Source organism: Equus asinus, chromosome 2 (genome assembly GCF_041296235.1).
Source record: "Equus asinus isolate D_3611 breed Donkey chromosome 2, EquAss-T2T_v2, whole genome shotgun sequence".
Lineage (NCBI taxonomy): Eukaryota > Metazoa > Chordata > Mammalia > Perissodactyla > Equidae > Equus > Equus asinus.
The window spans coordinates 80240477-80260228 of NC_091791.1; positions in this window are offsets into that span (position 1 = coordinate 80240477).

Consider the following 19752-nt stretch of genomic DNA (forward strand, 5'->3'; position numbering starts at 1 on the left):
TTTTCAAGGCACATAATTTTTTTATTGCTATTAATTGTTTTTGTTTACCCATATTATACACCAGAGACAATTTGTCACCCATATTTCTTCTGAGCTTAGCCTCTGCTTTTCAAGTTAACATTTTTCATCAAAGGGCTAATTATATAGAGATAGGATAGCAACTACAAGAAACTCCACTCAAAATTCACATGGAATAAACATGAGGAAAGGTTTCTGGTGTGATACTGAATAAAAAGTACAAAAGCTCAAATTATACATGTATGATCTTAACTATGTAAAAAAACTGGATTCAAATATAACAAAATATTAGCAGAGTTGTTTCTAAGAATACAACTAAAGAGATTCTTTCTCCTTCTCTCTCTCTTCATTTCCCAATTATTGTTTTTATTTCTCGTGTGTGTGAGGCAGATTGGCCCTGCACTAACATCTGTTGCCGATCTTCCCCTTTTTGCTTGAGGAAGACTGTCACTGAGCTAACATCTGTGCCAGTCTTTCTCCACTTTAGGTAGGTCACTGCCACAGAGTGATCTAACAACTGGTGCTAGGTCCGTGCCTGGGCTCCGAACCTGCGAACCCCTGGCCACCTAAGCAGAGAAGATGAACTTAACCACTATGCTACCAGGCCAGACCCTGTATTTCCCAAATTTTTTTTTGTTTTTTTCCAGATTGGCACCTGAGCTAACAACTGTTGCCAATCTTTTTTTCTTCTGCTTTTTCTCCCTAAATCCCCCCATACATAGTTATATATTTTAGTTATGGGTCCTTCTAGTTGTGCCATGTGGGATGCTGCCTCGGCGTGGCCTGATGAGCAGTGCCATGTCCGCGCCCAGGATCCAAACCCTGGGCCGCCGCAGTGGAGCGCGCGAACTTAACCACTCAGCCACAGAGCCGGCCCCTGACTATTTCTTAAAATGTACTTCATTCATGTGGCACAATGTACCTTGGAGAGTCTCTTTACTCTCTTTTTGCCCGGCAATAAGCCTCTTATCACCTATTTTGGACAAGTTGTAAGATATATGATTGTATAATTAGGTAGATACAACGTAAATTATCTTATTTGAAGATTGTGTCTGCAAAAGGCTGAATAATCATTAAGTTTCAAGTTGAAGAAGGAACTCTAGAATGATGGATTCCAAACCTGCCTGCACATCAGAATTAACTTAAGGAGGCTTACTTAAAACAAAAAACAGTGGGGATGAGGTAGGAAGAAGAATAAGTTATATAAGTAACATGTTATGTGTTATATGATCTGATAAATAGACATAGAGCAACTAAAAAAAGGAGAGAGAAGTAGGAAAGAGGAAAGTTGAACAGCTCGTTGCTTGTTGTATAGGCAAGGGGTGGGAATTAAAATATACTATTAAAGACTTACAAACCACAAAGCAGAAGGTTAGATTAAAAAACATGGGACTAGTGCCAGCCTGGTTGCATAGCAGTTAGGTTCACGTGTTCCGCTTTGTCAGCCTGGGGTTCATGGGTTCAGATCCTGGGCACCGACATACATACTGCTCATCAAGCCATGCTGTGGTGGCATCCTACATACAAAATAGAGGAAGAGTGACAGAGATGTTAGCTTGGCAACAATCTTCCTCAAGCAAAAAGAGGAAGATTAGCAACAGATGTTAGCTCAGGGCCAATCTTCCTCACCAAAAAAAAAAATGAGGGGGGGAATCAAGGGCATTCAAAAGGAGATAGGCACAAAGATAACCATTAAAAAAATACAAATTCTTGTAAATACTCAAAGAAATTTTTTTACATAAAATGTCAAAGAAACATAGTAAATGTACCATAATAGCTATAGCTTAAAATATATGACAGAACCGAGACAGGGTATCAGTCGTATCAATAAATATCAATGGGCATAACTTAGTTGTTAACAGAAAAATATTTTCTCTTTGGCTCTCAAATAAGACTTAATTATATATGATGTAAAAGGAACACACCCAAAATGAAGCGATTCAGAAAAACTAAAACTAAAGGAAGAGTGCTAAAAAGAAGAATAGGAGTATATCAAAAGGAAACAAATGTCAGCTTGAAGGAGCTCCCACTAACCAAATGTGGGACAATTTGAGCATCAAAATAAGTAATGGTGATAACACAGTATAACATATCAAATAAACTAAGAATTCATGAATAAATAAATAAACGGAGAAGAAGAAAAAGCTCTTCCTTACAGTAGAATGTCAACTAATAAATGTAGAAAGAATGGTGGAATAATAAAATCACTATTAGGCAACCAAAATAAATAATTATTTTAGGCAAAAATCATTTGTACTTGCTACACTAATGTAAAAAAGTGATGATAAATAGGATATTTATACAGTCTCAAAGCATCTCTTCACAATATAAACAAAGAGAAAAAACAGTTAAGTTACAGTAGAGAAACCCAGCAGACTTAGCCCTTCCCAGTGACTAAGTGAGCATCACCTGTGATGGGACAAACGTCACCACGTTCCTCAGGACACAATGCACAGGAAGGACACGACAGCGCTTGTACAGTTCTCTTGGCTTGTTTCTTTGAGAAAAATACATATCATAGATCAAATCATGAGAAAACAGCAGACAAACCCAAATTAAGGGTTGTTCTATAAAATAAATGGCCCGTTCTCTTCTAAAATGTGAAGATCACTAAAGTAAGAAAAGACTGAGGAATTGTCCGAGGTTACAGGAGACCACAAGAAATGACAATGAAATGCAACCTGCGATCCACGATTGAACACTGCACCAGAATACAAATGTCCTTATTCTCAGGACACCAACACAGAAATATTTAGCGGTAAAGGGGCATTACATCAGCAATTTACTCTCATATGGACCAGGAAAAAAATGCTTAAATATGCATAAAGACATAAAGAAAGAGAAGAAAATAATAAAGCAAGTATGACAAATTCTTAATATTTGAGGAATTGGAGAGAAGGATATATGGGATTTCTTTGTACTATTTTTAATTTTTTCTGTGAATCTGAAATTATTTCAAAATAAAAGTTAACAAAAAGTTACCTTTAAAAAATACCTAAAAATTGAAAACAACACATAACAAATGAATCTAACCATATATCTAATTGTTAACATAACTAATAGAAAAAAATGTGTTGTACTTTATACATATTCACTGGGATGTTGTGTAGGGTTGAAAAGAACTATAAAGACGTTTCAAACTTCACTAGCTCTCTCACTACAGTAAACGTTGTAGAGTTATTGTTAGTAATAATATCTTGTTATTTTGATACTATTCTTTTACTTTGTGGGAGAAAACAAAATAAGTAATTCTGTTAAAGTCAAAAATGAGATTTTCAGTTTAGGAAAAAAGATGTAATTGTGAAATCAAAGAAAAATTAAAATACTGTAATGTTAAAATGAAATGGAAAATTATCAATATGACCTCACGATTTCTAAAATCTCTCTTTTCTAACTCTGTCCCAAGAAATGGTAGAAAATGGTATCTAAGCAATGTCACCCCAGCAGCAATGACCTTCCCTCGCACAGATTTTGTCTCTAAAACACTCACACTAAATAGGACAAGCTTTCTTAAATAAATGGCTGATTTCACACCTAGAACACAGAAGGCAAAAGGTAGGCTTAAAATTATGAATGTATTTAATACCCCAGAACTATACAAATGGTTAAACTGATAAATTTTATGTTGTATATATTTATCTACAGTTAAAAAAATTTTTAAAAAAAGAACATCTTAATAGTTTAGATGACAAAGAAGTTTTTAATGCTGCTGTCAAAATGACGTAATGGCCAGCTCGAAGTGGCTCCCAGTGGCTGAAATAATGACAATTTGAACATGAAAAAGACAGTAGGAGAGTGTAACACATTGAATCTATAGACATGCGTGAGTCCATAATGACACTCACAAAAGTCAGAAAAATCTCATCTTTTCACCATTCAAGAGGCTATTAAACCAACTCCTCAATCAGAAAATTGGTAATTAAAGGGAAAGAAATAAGCAATTAATTATAAGAAATGAATTTCAGGATAACCAAGTGCCCCTGTAGACAAGGAAATCTCTTTAGAACAATTCTAGCTAATAAATGTATAAGAAATGACACCGCCTTTTCACATTCTAATGAAATTATTGATTAAGGCAAAAATTGATGTTAAAACCATTAGGTGAATGTTTGATGGAAAAGAAGCACAGAGCTGATTCTAAGAGGAGAAAAAGATGAAAAGAGAAACTGACTTAAGTTACTAATTTGAAAAGTTAACCCTAATGATAAGCCAGTAAAGATAATTCCATTAACATTGCTTGAAATGAGAAACTGCTAGCTCTTCGATTTTCATAAGTAGTGTTTGCTGTACCTCCTTTTGTAAATTAAATTAGCGTGATGTTTTCACCTCTGATCAAGATCCAAGTAAAATCCTCCACATACTGTCTTCTTTTGGGGCCACAATTTATCCTCTCCCTGTGAAAGCCCAAAAGTAAAACTTCGTTTTTAATCTTCTTCACCTTGACAATTGGTAGAAACTCAGCACCAGGGTACCTTAGAAAATCTCTACAATTTTTGCAGCCAACGTAAGTTGATGATGTTTATTGTTCCCCACGTGTAGCAAAGCCCTGTAACTAATTAACAACTACTATGTTTTGTTGTTGAATAGTGATTGCCAGCAACAACTTTGCAAGAATAAATTACATCCACTGTTGTGGTACAAAGTGTAGTGGGATAAAAAATTAACTCTGTGTGCAACTTTTTGGAGGACCCTCCTTCAGGCTTGGATGGTGAGATGCTGATGTAGCGATAAAGGAATTTGGAAAATTAGTTCTCTCTCAGGAGTGCCTTACCCCTCAATCTTATTTTCTTGTTGCAGATCCTATTTATAAAGCCAGAAGATGAATGTTACTTCTTTAAAGGGTCTTGCACTACCAATATAGATGGGGGGAAAAAAGCAAATTCATGTATTTCAAAATATTACCACCACTACAAAAATGTTGCATTAGATGATTTCCAGAGAATTAGAAGCATTTCATGTTAGGAAATGCCTTAAAATACCTGTAAAATCACCATGTACAGAGTTATATCACTGATGTCATAATGAATATATTACCAATTTAACATTTACATTTCATTCTTTTTGCCTAACTACAATTAATTCCATGCTGTCACATTATCATTAGTGACATTATCTTATCATGTTGGAGTTTTCAGAAAATTTCCCCAATGGTAATATCAATGAATAGCTTAGCATTAAGATTTTCTTATCAATATTCTTTAGTTAAGCTAATTTGAATTAGTTGATTAGATTTATCCTCAGGATAAAGGTAGCGTTATTTTGTGTAATGCTATTTTAATGAATTGTATATTTTTCACAAATGCTGATTAGTGACTGTATTATTGAAAAAAATAAAGTCTCAAGTTTTAGTAGAAGACTTCACACGAATTCACTGCATTCTCCTGAGAAATCCACAGATTTGAGTGCCAGCCACTCTGAGTTATAAATAGGCAGATAATATTCTAGATCTAGCGGCCAGTTGTGTTTCCCTAAAGAGGATACTAGGCACTCTTTGCTCATGATTGAAAGAGCAGCCAAGACCTTGGGCCCAGTTCAAAGAGCAAATAATGAACCATAAGCTAGCAGAAAGCCAACCTTCCAGTAACAGAAAGAGGGCCACACCCAGAAGACAAATCATAGGATGCCTGGTCCAAATAGAAGAATCTTCTAAATGGCAATTATTTTCTTTCTTTGTTTTTTGTTTTTACTTTTCTCTCTTTTTCCTCTATTTACCTCTCCTCAGTTTTGTCTAAGGAGAACAATCCTGTCCCCTCACTCTGTTCTAGGTCCTTATTCTCCTGATTTTTATCAAAGTTATATAATCATAGAGTTTTAAAAAAGCAGGGGCCAGCCCAGTGGCACAGTGGTTAAGTTTGCACATTCCGCTTCAGCAGCCCAGGGTTCGCCGGTTCAGATCCCAGGTGCGGACCTACACACCGCTTGGCAAACCATGCTGTGGCAGGAGTCCCACATATAAAGTAGAGGAATACGGGCATGGATGTTAGCTCAGGGCCAGTCTTCCTCAGCAAAAAGAGGAGGATTGGTGGCAGATGTTAGCTCAGGGCTAATCTTCCTCAAAAAGAAGAAAAGAAAAAAAAACCTAAAAAAGAACAGAAAAGTTTATAATGTAAAACTACTGTCCCCTGTCCACAGAGGCAACCTCTTCTAACCATTTTTGTCTTTAGACATGATAATCACTTTTCTAACTCTAAATCAGGGTTGTAAGCACCTATACCTACAGAGACATAGCAGGAAATATAAATTTTGGAGTGAGCTATGCATAAGGCACTACACCTCCCATAAGTAGTGTAAATTATAACAAATGGAGAGTACATACTTTGTGTCATGTAAAATTTAAAAAATACTTTGTCCACTAAAAATCTCATTTGTCCACCAGATCTAGCCCATGGGCAGCCAGTTGATAACCCTTGACCTAAATAATATACTCATACCACTATTATAAAACTGTACTGTAAGACATTGACTCTCCACTATGAAAAATCAGGATTTTCTCATTCACACTAACACCCTGCTCTCCCCATCCTTTTTTCCAAATTTAGGTTATATATTAATTTTTTATACTATTTTATTAAGTTTCTATTTCTTGGTCCTTCAACTTTATACAGTACCCTGTTACTCCCCGTTAGGTTACAATTCCAACCACTTCTCCTTTACTTGTCCACCTTCTATTTTCTGTCACCTAGATTTGAGCTTTTATGTTGTTGAGGTTAACATTTACTCCTCATCTTGAATCATATCTAAATCTTTCATGTTTGTTCTATAGGTTTGTGGTAGTCTACTTTACGTGTCAATTCAGCAAGGCCATAATGAGCAGATGTTTGGTCAAATGCCAAGTTGGATGTCACTATGAAGATATTTTTCAAATGAGATTAACATTTAAATTAGTAGTCTTTGAGTAAAGCAGATTACCCTTCATAACGTGGGTGGGCCTCATCCAATCGGATGAAGAGAAAAGACTGAGGTCCCCCAAAGAAAAGGAATTCTGCCTCCAGACTACCTTTGGACTCACTGCAATCTCGACTCTTGCCTGAGTCTTCAGTCTGCCACTTGCCACGCAGATTTCAGACTTACCAGCCCTCACAATCATGTGAGCCAATTCCTTCAATTCTCTCCCTCTCTCTATATATATAAAACAATAAACAGCATTTCCATTGTAAGGATTATGAAAATAGCATTCGTTGCTAGACCAAGTAGTGCACTAGGATCACAATCCTTTCTCCACAAACCCAAAAAAATAATTCCCATATTACTTGAAGGAAATGAGGTCTAGTGTCCGGGACAAAAGGATTATATATTCTCACTGTTCATCTATGACTTAAAATAATGCCATATTTTAATTTACTTCATATTAGGACAATGATTTTTCCTATGTACATTTTTTTCCTAGAGGTTCTAATGGCATTGCCTTTTGCTTTTTAGCAGAAGAAACATAGGTTACCTCTCCATGTCATTGATGTCATTAAGCCCCTTGGTCACTTTGTCTAATGCTTAGAATGAACCCTTCTTAAGATATTCTCTTTGGAATCGAATGACCTCCTCTTGGATTTTAGGCCATTTTTCTTTCTAGGCCTGAAGTACATTTGTCATTCTGAATTTCTCTGAAATATACTCCTAGATTCATTTGCTTATTTTTAGTATTTCATGTCTGCCTCTCTCTCTGAGTTTTCACTTTTATCAGAGTATGTATTCAGGTGATTCCTTCAGAAAGGCATTGAAAGGTAAATTGTCTAATTCTTTGTAATTTTTATTTTTTGCTCACATGTGAGTGATAATTTGTCTGCTATAAAATTCTAGGTTCCAAAGAATTTTGATGGCATTTCTTTATTGTCTTCTAACAGCTATTGTTTCTGAAGATAAACCTAACACAATTCTAATTCTCATTCCTTTCTCAGCAACCATCTTACTCAGGGGAGAAGCTGAAAGGAACTATTTGTGCTTACTATTCTGAAATTTTATTTGTACTTTTAACATGAAGATTTTTATCTCTCCATTCTGGGAAAATTTATTCTATTCTTTCTTTGATAATTATTCCCGTTTCTCTGTGTTGATTTTCCAGAGTTATTGTCATATATTCAATCTCTAAATCGATCCTTTTGTCTTTTTTCTATCAAGCACTCCTCCAATTTTTCTCTTGTTTTTATTTCAGCAATTGTATGTTAAATTTCCAAAAGATCTCTTCTTATTCTCTGATGTTTTATGTATATCTTTTTGAAATTTTTCTGAAGATAGTAATTATAATTTTTTAAAGAGCTATTTGTTTATTAAATTTCTGTTTCTGTTTGAGTTGATTAGTTCTTTGTATCTTGGTCTTTCTCTTTCATATTGGTGATTTTCTTCATATGTCCAGTATTCTTTAGTTGTCTGTACATAATCGAGAATTGGGAGCTGGGTGTATTTGTCCTGGCAATTGTGTGCCTAGTTGTCTTCTATTATCTTCTGTGGAAGTCTGCTTTCCTGCTGAGATCTCTCCCTGAACAAGAAGCTGGCTTGGAGTTCCGCATGCATGGGTAGAGAGTGTGTCTTTATGCCGTGGACTCCAGGTGTCAGAATGGGGAGAGCTTTATTTGAGGCTTCTATACTGACTTCAGCAGCCCTAATTTTCCAAAAGCAAACCATGAAATTTAGTAAGATAATGGAGTTTTCCAGTTCTCTATTTGCAGAGCAACATGGTGGCCAAAGGAGCGCAACCACTCCCCGTCACTCTCACACTTGCCCTTTCTTTACCTCCACCCCGAGCCTGAGCCTTTCACAGTTCCACTGAGCAGCTTTCTCTTTTTCCTATTCTCCATCCTGCATGTGCTTGGCTGCTGTTTCTTTGCTTTGTTTTAGCCAACACCAAGCTTCCATCTCCCTCTGCTTTCCAGAAGTTTTTAATCTACCACTTATTCTTTTCGCTACATGGAGTTGATTCATTTTTAAAATCATTTTATGTGTTGTTTAAGAAGGAAAGAGAGACACAGTTGTTCTCAGCCTGCCATTTTTTTAATGTTAAAAGAAGTTTTTCAGCACTTTTAGGATTACAACAACATTAAGAGGAAGGTACAGAGATTTCTCGTGTACCCTCTACCCTGACACACAAGTAGCCTCCTCCATTATCAACATCACTCCCCAGAGCGGTACATTTTTTACCAAGGATGAACCTACATTGACATCATAATCACCCAAAGTCCATAGTTTACATTAGGGTTCATTCTTGGTGTTGTACAGTCTATGGGTTTGGACAAAAGTATAGTGACATATATTCATCATTGTAATATCATATTGAGCATTTTAACTGCCCTAAAAATCCTCCATGCTCTGACTATTCATCTCTCCCCACCACACACCAACCTGGCCAACACTGATCTTTTTATTGTCTCTGTAATGCTATATAGTTGGAATCATACAATATGTACTATCCTTTCAGATTGGCTTCTTTCACTTAGTAATATGCATTAAAGTTTCCTCCATGTCTTTTCATGGCTTGATAGCTCATGTCTTTTTAGCACTGAATAATATTCCATTATCTGGATGTACTACAGTTTATTTACCCATTCCTCTACTGAAGGACAACTTCCAAGATTTAACAGTGATAAATAAAGCTGCTATAATCACCTATATGCAGGTTTTTGTGAGGTCATAAGTTTTCATCTGCTTTGGATAAATACTAAGCACAGTAATTGCTGCATCATATGGTAAGCGTATGTTTAGTTTTGTAAGAAACCACCAAACTGTATTCCACGGTGGCTGTATATTTTCCATTCCTTCCAGCAATGAATGAGAGTTTCTGTTGCTCCACATTCTCACAGGCATATGGTGTTGTCAGTAATCTGAATTCCGGCCATTCTAATAGGTGTGTGGTAGTATTTCCTTGTTGTTTTAATTTGCCTTTCCCTGATGACATATGATGTGGATTATATGCTTATTTGCCATCTCTATATCTTCTCTGGTGAGTCATCTGTTAAGATCTTTTGACCATTTTTTAATCAGGTTGTTTGTTTTCTTGTTGAGCTTTAAGAGTTCTTTGCATATTTTGGATAGCAGTCCTATAACAGATGTGTCTTTTGCAAATATTTTTTTCCAGCCTATGACTTTTCTTCTAGTTCTCTTGATATTCTCTTTTGCAGAGCAGAAGTTTTTCATTTTAAAAGAAGTCCAGTTTATCAATTATTCTTTTCACAGATCATGTGTTTGATGTTGTATCTAAAAAGGCATCACCATATGCAAGGTCATTTAGGTTTTCACCTATGGCATCTTCTAGGAGTTTTATAGTTTTGTGTTTTTCATTTAAGTTTATGATCCATTTTGAGTTCATTTTGGCTACGAGTGTCAAGTCTGTGTCTAGGTGCACGATTTTGCATGTGGATGTCCGGTTTTTCCCAGCACCGTATGTTGCAGAGACAATCTTTTCTCCATTGTGCTACCTTGGCTTCTTTCTCAAAGATCAGTTGACTATATTTATGTGGTTTTATTTCTGGGTTCTCTATTCTGTTCCATTGATCTCTTTGTCTATTTTTCACCAATACCACACTGTCTTGATTACTGTAGCTTTATAATAAGTCTTGAAGTCCTCCATTTTGTTCTGTTCCTTCAATATTGTGTTGGCTATTCTGGGTCTTTTGCCTCTCCATATAAGCTTTAGAATCAGTTTGTCAATATCCATAAAGTAATTTTCTAGGATTTTGATTGTGATTGCATTGAATCTACAGATTAAGTTGGAAAAAACTGACATGTTGACAATATTGGGTCTTCTTATCCATGAACATGGAATATACTTCCATTTATTTTGTTCTGCTTTGATTTCTTGCATCAGAGGTTTTTAGTTTTCCTTATATAGATTTGGTCTATGTTTTGTTAGATTCATCCACAGTATTTCATTTTTAGGGGTGCTAATGTAAATGGCATTGTGTTTTTAATCTCAATTCCACTTGTTCATTGTTCGTATATAGGAAAACAATTGACTTTTGTATATTAACCCTATATCCTACAACCTTGCTATAATTGCTTATTAGATCCAGGAGTTTTCCAGCCTGCCATCTTGAATCAAAAGAACTTTGTCCTCTTTTTTTCTACCTTTGTAGTCTTTTTTTTCCTCTCCTAGTTTCAATCTTTTCTTCTCGGTTTCATCTGTTCCTGTAATTACCAGAATAAAACCAAAATATTTTATTTTTGCTTTACCTAAAACCCTTTCAGTATTTCTGCTTAAGAATCTTCAAAAAAAAGGGATCAAAATGAAGAAAACACAAATAAAACTAATCAAGCTTTAGAATAGGCTCAGTATATTTGTATTAACCAAATTACTTTTTAGCAAGAAATATGCTACTTGTGAAAATAAGTGACAGGCAGAGGGAATGGATGGAGAAAGGAAAAGAGAATATGATTTGATTTTTTTCAAAAATGCCTCCAAATTTATTTACTTTTGCTGCTGCAAAAAGATACATGTAGCATCCTATGCAGTTTTTTCCATGAGAAAGTAATGTTGACCTTGTGTATTCTATTTTATAGTGTCCTCTTAATAAACCCCTTCAGAGGAAGTTTATTGATTTGAAAGACATGATGATCAATTTCATAACCTTCTGGAAAAGGGAACAGCACTTGCAACATTCAAGAGAATTTTGTACGTATTAGTGCTAAGGGAATTAATGTGTTCCTAGACATTTAGCCACTGGGACTTTCTTATATCTTTTACATGGTAAAAGGCCATGTTTTCACAGTCAAGCTATGTATCCAAGGAGTTTCAAACACATTCTAATGCTGGACACAGAGAACCACATCTTCATTATTATAATGTTAAGAGGGTTTCCATTCTCACCTGTAATCTATACTGTTACCTCAAGAACCATATAAATAGAGTCAAATTTCTCTCTTTCTCTCTCTCTCTCTCTCTTTTACTTCCCTCTATCTCTGATATTTTACTCAAGTTTAATATAACTGTCCAGTAAACATGGCAACTCTTTTGATAGATGGTCTAAGGACGAAGCACATTAAATCTACCAGAACATCATTTATCTCTAATATCAGGCCCATTTAAGTCATAATTTTTGGTAAAATATAATCCAAACTAGCTATAAAGATAAAGCTTCTAAGAAAATCTTAGGAGTCTGTAAACCAGATCTCTATTGTCCAGGTAAAATATAACTGATATTCTTCATCACCTGTCATGATTCAAGGTTATCATAACTCCTTAAACTGTGACAATGAAATGGCTCACTTCACATCATCATCATAATATTCCTCTGTAATCTTGGTTTAATTCCCTCCCCCAACTAACGCTTTTAATAAGTACAATAACCGCTGTTTGGTCTTTCTTCAGTAGTTGCTACTATCTGCATCTCATGAAGAGAAAACCAGAAAATCTAATTAGGCCTCTTGTAGACCTCGTTCTCTTCCACTGTTCCTGCTGTTGCTAGTATGTGATCTAGTCAAAAACAGAGGATCTTTTATTTTTTAGTATAGTGCAATGCAGTTTAGAATATTTTTAAAACTTTAAACACACTACCAATCCTTCAAGATTGTTTGCTTTGTCATTGTTTATAATATTAAAATAAATAACATCTTTGAAAAGCAAAACCATCCCAATGTTAATCAAAAGAGAAAATGTGAAAAGAACTGGAGTATAATTATACTGTGGAATATTATGTTGCAGATTAAAAGAAATACATATACAGAGAGAAATAAACAGATAGATTACCATGTACTTATACGAAATGTGTGCGTGTGTGTATGTGTGTGTGTGTAAAGATTACCATGAAAGATTGGAAATGGAATCCAAAGTTTCTATTATTTGGATTGCAATAATCCAAAGATGCAAAAAATGGATCCAAAGATGCCAATCTTTCCGAAGATTACCAAAACTATGTCTAAGTAATAGAAGAAATTTGTAGAATTAGACATGCAGAGTGTGACTATTTATGTCAAAATGAAAGAGGGGCAGAAAAACTATAAATCTTTTGGTGGGTGGAAGTAGCTTGTGACAGCCCAGCCCCCCTCTGAGAATAATTAGAAAAGCCAGAGTTAAAATACAGAGTAAAAAGTACACACATGGGGCTGGCCCCATGGCCGAGTGGTTAGGTTGGCACACTCCACTTCAGTGGCCCAGGGTTTCTCTGGTTCGGATCCTGGGCACGGACATGGCACCGCTCATCAGGCCACGCTGAGGCAGCGTCCCACATACCACAACTAGAAGGACACAGAACTAAAATATACACCTATGTACTGGGGGAATTTGGGGAGAAAAAGCAGAAAAAAAATAAAGATTGGCAACAGTTGTTAGCAAAATGTGGAGCTGATGTGTTTGAAGGCCGCAGAACGCTGCTGGGACAACAATAAGTAGAGAGAATTAACGGGAAACACCAATGCTGGGCAGAGTTGACTCTGCAGCTGCCTTCACCACAAAGCAATTGCCAATTTGGGGCACAGACATGAGGGTAGGAATCAGGGCTTCACTGCCTTAAAGGGCTACCATCAGGGAATGAGAAATCAGTAGAGGTTCTGGCAAAGACTCAAGTGCCCTCAAATTTCTCCAGGTCATTTGCCATATCTGTGCACTGAGTTGGGTGGCACACTAAAATCCTAAGCAAAAACACTCTGAAAAGCCGCATGGAGTTTTCAATGGTTGCATGAGACAAAATGCAATTTAGTGGCCCACAGTAGGGAGGGGCTCCAGAAAATTCCCCAGGCTTTCAGATGCAAATCCTGGAGGACCAGGGTCAATCAAGAGGTGAACAGAGCCTTATCAAAGCTGTGTTCCAGCCCCCAATTAGCACAGAGAGGTCACAGCAAGTCACTCCCAAACAGATCTTTGTTCTGCAGGTGATTACATGAATGGCAAGGCCAGCAGACACCTGTGATTCTGGGGCAGGGTGCAACAGGACATTTTTCTGGTTTGATTTAGTCAGTAGGTAGAACAGGTAGCTTCTCTTGCCTCATTAGGCAGCACTAGGGGGAAATAACAGCCACCCCTACAGCCTGAAAGCAAATGACCAGATTATCCTCTTTCCCAAACATGCACAGTGCATCTCAGGATACCGACCTCACTCTAAAAATTCTGTGAACGTATCCTGCCTGTAGCTTGCTGCAAGGGATGGAATTTTAGGACAAGACGTAACAGAGCCCCTTTGATGCAGTGTATGAGTTTAGTGTCTGCTCACATTGACAGTCAGAGATAGCACTAATTGTGGATAAACATACTGTTCACATTGAGAATGGAAAGAGGCTGTGCTTTCCAAAATAATGTGCCCAGTCCTTATAGCTTTAGATATTCTTATCCTTATTTCTTCAGATGACGAAATTAAGTTTTAGAGAGATTAAGAAACATGCACAAGGTAATAAAGCTACTGGTAGGTCTGGGAGTCAAAAACTCTGGTCTGCCTAATTTCAAAATCATGGTTTTTCTGTTACAAAACAGTGTCTCAAAAAGCCACCAACATCAAGTCACCATTGTTTAAAGTGTTGGAAATTACAGGAATTTTAGTCATGCCCACGTTCAAAACCTCGCACAAGACCTATATAAAGCAGCGTGAATAAACAAGCTTGTGCCTTGGATCTAAAGCATTAAGAAAGAAGTGAATCTTAACACTGCGGATGGGGAAGGGCATCTGCATGGAGGAGGCAGGAAGGAAGCGTTTGACCTAACACGTATCACTCAGAACAGGCTGAATTATGCTGACTAACATATAATCCCCCAAAACTCAAAGGCTTAAAATCACAAAGATTGATTTCTTTCCCACATTTCAGCTCACCATGGGTCAGCTTGGGTCCAATTGTCTTTCCGGGAAGCAGAATAATTCAGCAGCCGCTATCTTGAAATATTCTGCTCACCAAAACAAGGGTTAAAAGAGCTTGGGAAAGTACACATTGGTTCTCAAAGTCCCCTTGCAGGATGAACTCGTGTATCTTTCAAGCACTTTGAATTGGCTAAAAACAATCGGGTCCTGCAGACCCCATAACTTTAGGTGTGGGTCGGGGAATGTAGTCCCACCATGTGCCTGCACAGAGAGAGAGCCTGATTCTCTAGATTATCTGTCAACAGCCCTAATGGCCACCACATAATGAAAGCTCATTTGAGTGTTGCTTATATTATCACCAAAGTAACCAAAACCACCAACTATATCACATAAATAATAAGGAAAGATGTCATTTATTGAGCTCCTAATATGCAGAAAGCACACTTCTGAGGCCTTTTTAAAGTTCAATATGATTGTCCTCATATCTCAGAGAAGAATCTGGAGCTCTGAAAGCTTAAGTAAAGGCTTCAGGGTCAAGATTGTGTACTAAGAACATGCATTTAGCTTCTATCCCTTCTAAAGCCCTTGAAATGAAGGCAAAGAACAAAAGAGAATAAATTTGTAACAGGCAATGAAAAGAGAAGAGATGCTGCAGAAGAGAGATTCATTGAATTTCTCAGAGAAAAATACAGACAGATACAGGAGAGTAGAAGGGAGGGTCCTGCAGCATTAGCTCCTAATTCTGAATACTCTGGCTTGGAGGTAGGAAGGGAAAGAATGACAAGAAGCAGTGTGATGGATTGAAGATAAGTCTATTGAACAAATTTGCCAGTCAGAGCACCCAGAAATCTCATCCACTCCCACATGTGCAAACCACCTGGCAAAAGGTGACATTTGTCACAGGCAACTCCTGGGAATCTGCTTTCAGAAGCAATTAACTGATTTTCTAGGGGAGGGCTAGTGTCCCTGTTGTGGGTGTCAGTGCCCCTCTTCTCTCTGTCATGTGGCAGGTCTGGTGGGGCTGGTCCAGCTGCCTGCTCCTCACCCACGCACTCTCAAGTGCAGTGTGCATGTGGCACAGAGCACAGAGTTCTCAATAAGCCCAGCAGTCCATTGGAAGGGGGTGGTGGGCTGAAGGGCTGAAGGCCTTCCTCATCATCATCACTATCAAAAAATAATAGCTAAAATCTTTTGTGTGTGGAAGCTAAACAAGTGATACCCCTGTTTCTGCCTGGTTGTGGGACCATTTGGGAGACAGTGGGATAAGTCTGACAGAAGACAAAATATCAACTTTATTAATTAAAAAAGCAACTGGAAAATCTGAATTAGGTCTGCAGCAGCAATGGGCTTATAGTACTGCACCCCAGAATTAGGAAGGTTTACCAACCCAGTTACAGCAGGACTACCTGAGTCCTCATCCCCAGGCTGGCCCCTTTTACCAGAGGGCAGAGCAAGATGCAAGCTCTCCACAGGCTGGCCAGTCGCAAAGAACAAAGAGAAAGGAAGGAGATGAACTACATATAGCTTATAACCATTCATCCCACCAAACTCACCAAACAGATTAGTCAACACTCCCTCCTTGGGAGGAATGAATGATGGGGCTGAGAGGCTAGAAAGGCAACTCTAATGAAAGCCCCTTCAAACAGAAACATAAAACCAGAGGAAAAAAAGTTTCTACCCTCAACACCTTATCAGTCAGCATCCAACCAGAGAAACAAAACCATTCTGAGTTTTATTAATACAGTTCTACTTAATACAGGGAATTGGTTTCACAGGAGATGGAAGAGGCGAAACAGCCAACCAAGAAATAATGAGGCAATGAACAAATGAGCAATCACAGGAAGCCACTACCACTTATAAAAAGATGAGGCAGGGTGGGGCTGCCACGTGGCGTAGCAGTTAAGTTCATGCGCTCCACTTCGGCAGCCCGTGGTCCACTGGCCCAGGTCTGGGGCAGACCTACACACTGCTCATCAAGCCATGCTGTGGAAGCATCCCACATACAAAACAGAGGAAGATTGGTGGCAGATGTTAGCACAGGGCTAATCTTCCTCAGAAAAAAAAGAGATGAGGCAGTGTTGTTGGATCCTAGAGTATCTCATTGCCTGGAAGAATCTGGAACCACATAAACTTTGGGGCTGAAGCTATGGAAAGAAAAAGGAAACTGTCAGAAATACCATCTGAGGCAGAAAGGGAGGAGGAGAAATACCCTGGCTTCTCACTTGCTTCTCTCTTCAGCCAGAAACCAGCAGACATGCAGCCTCAGGGGTTGGCAGAGCCACAAAGGAGAGAGCAAGGATGGATCTAAGGACAAACAGGCCCTGAGCTGGCATACACACTAGTGTTTACTTGCACATTCCCTCTGTACCAGACATTCTGCCAAATGTTATATACAGCTTATCTCACTTAATCCTACAACTGTACTGTAGATATTTACTCTTGTTGTTCCACTGGATAGTCAAGAAGGCAATTTAAAGTTGACCGGTAGAACTAAAATAATAAAATAACTAGCCACAATTAGGGGAGAGTAGTTAGTTTTGCAAGGGAGTCAAGGGGCAATATTTAAAATTGACAAATGGATACCTAAATGTGTAATAACACTGTTCAGAGTTCTAGAGGAAACTAGGAGAACTAAATCAAGAAATAGTTAAGAGGATCATCTCTGTGCAATAAGACTAGATGGAGGCAGGAGTCTTTTGCTTTTTTATTTTATAGTTTGCTATAATATTTGGATTTTTGGCCAAATTCCTAATCGCTTTTCTAATAAGAATGGGGAAAAAGAAAGTTAATTGGCAAAACCAATTTCATATAACCTAACGTTCTTGCGTTTACATTACACGCTACTGTCTCCATACCAGGATTAACCCATAAACGATTTCTCTGCCGCAAAAACCAGCCCCACCTGTGGCCATGTAACACACTCGCTGGACAGTCAGAGCACAGGGCAGAAAACCCTGGGCTTAGGGAAAGTTGCCTGGGACCTCAAGGGCAAAATAGTGTGCTTCTTGGTGATTCAACATATGAGCAGGCATCAGGCCTCTAAGCACTTCTTAATCTACCGAAATAAGTATCTTAAGGATGCTGATTGCTACATAAGCAACAGCTACAGTGAGACACTATTAGCATAGATTTTGATAGTCAATTAGTTATTTTGAGACATTGCCAGCAAAATTTCTGTATGATGGGCTTACATAATCAAACTTTTCATGTGTGAAGTGTGTACAGGACAGATAATGTAATCAGGTGATGTGATTGGTGTTATGGAATATCTCTAATCAGTGGTAAAGCAATTAACATAAATTATTTTGTAAACCTGAAAGGTACTCTTTCTTCACCTCAGTGAGTGTCTGCTGTGATCTAAATAAAATCTCATTGTAATAGCCAAACACTTCTTCATCAAAGTGAACTTGAGGGGCTGGCCCAGTGGTGCAGCGGTTAAGTGCGCACGTTCTGCTTCGGTAGCCCAGGGTTTGCCAGTTCGGATCCTGGGGGGCAGACATGGCACCACTTGACAAGCCATGCTGTGGTAGGTGTCTCACATATAAAGTAGAGGATGATGGGCATGGATGTTAGCTCAGGGCCAGTCTTCCTCAGCAAAAAGAGGAAGATTGGCAGCAAATGTTAGCTCAGGGCTAATCTTCCTCAAAAAAAAAGAAGTGAACTTGACTAACCCTCCAATAGCTCAGTTAATTACCCCTATTTTTTTCTATTAAAGGGAAGGAAAAGGAGAATGTGAATCCTGACTCCACCTGACTACTTGTTATCTTCCTCCCACACCCCTGGAGGGGAGGTGATCTTTTTGTATGGAGAGGTTGTTAGCATAATAATGCAAACAAGTTATACTAGGAGAGGGGGCCCATATTAGGACATGGAAGATTGGTCTCCTACCTGGGATGGTCTCAGAGACCTAAAGCTTCCCACTCAGATCCTACTGGTTCACCACAAGGATGGAGTAGGAAAATGGCTCAGAACCTGAAAGCAGGTCTGGTGTCATGGGCATGCAACCTGTGTAGTCACACTGGGCCCCATACTCAGAAGGACCCTGCACTAGGTTTAACGCTCTGCTAAGGCCAACTTGAAATTCTTAATAATTTCTTAATTAGGGGCCCTGCATTTTTGTCTTCACTGGGCCCCACAAATTATGTAGTCAGTCTTCCATTGAGGACTAAGCCAAGACTCAGGGGGTAGAATTGAGGGGAATATGGGTAAAGATGAATAAAAGGAAGACCAGAAAAGGACAAGACCCCAGGGCACACAAGTCCAGGTGAACCTTTGGATTGAAGGTGACACAATGGAAAAAAAAAGAAATGGTTCTGCATTATCTTCTGGGCTGGTAAAAGACTATATTCAGAGGCTTGTTTGTCCTGATACTGGATCCCTAATACAGGGGTATTGGTTTCCTTTAGCTCATATTCACTGTCTCATCAATTCTTCTTTCAACTGAAGAATTCACATTTAGACTTATTTACCTGACTTTATTGTTTTCATCTTACTTTATATTTATTATTTATTTTATTTTTTCCATTTTTGGTATTTTGTTACCTGACCTTATTTGTCAATTTATTATTTGGCATATTTGCTAAAATGTTATTTGACATTTTTGGACAATAATCCACAGATAACTTGGAATTTCTATCATATTTTTTTATTCCATTAGTAATTACTTTCTCTAGCACTTAAAATCAGACATATTTCAGTCCTGTTCAAGATGGCAACACAGGAAGATCTGAACTCACCTTCTCCCATGGACACATTGAATCTGCAGTTACTTACTGAAATTTTCCTCTGCAAGAAACCCAAAAACTAGCTGAGCAGTTCCTACACATTGGGCAAATGAGAAAAAAGCCCACATTGAAATGGATAAGAGAGACTGAGACAATCTTGCCATAAACCCCAAACCCAGCATGGTGTTTCACAATTGGAAGGGAACACACAACTCTGAGATTCTCCCTGAGCAGCAAAGGGTTTGAGCTCCACATCTGGAACCTCAACTTTTAAGAGTTGTATCTGAGAGATGAGCCCCAAAACA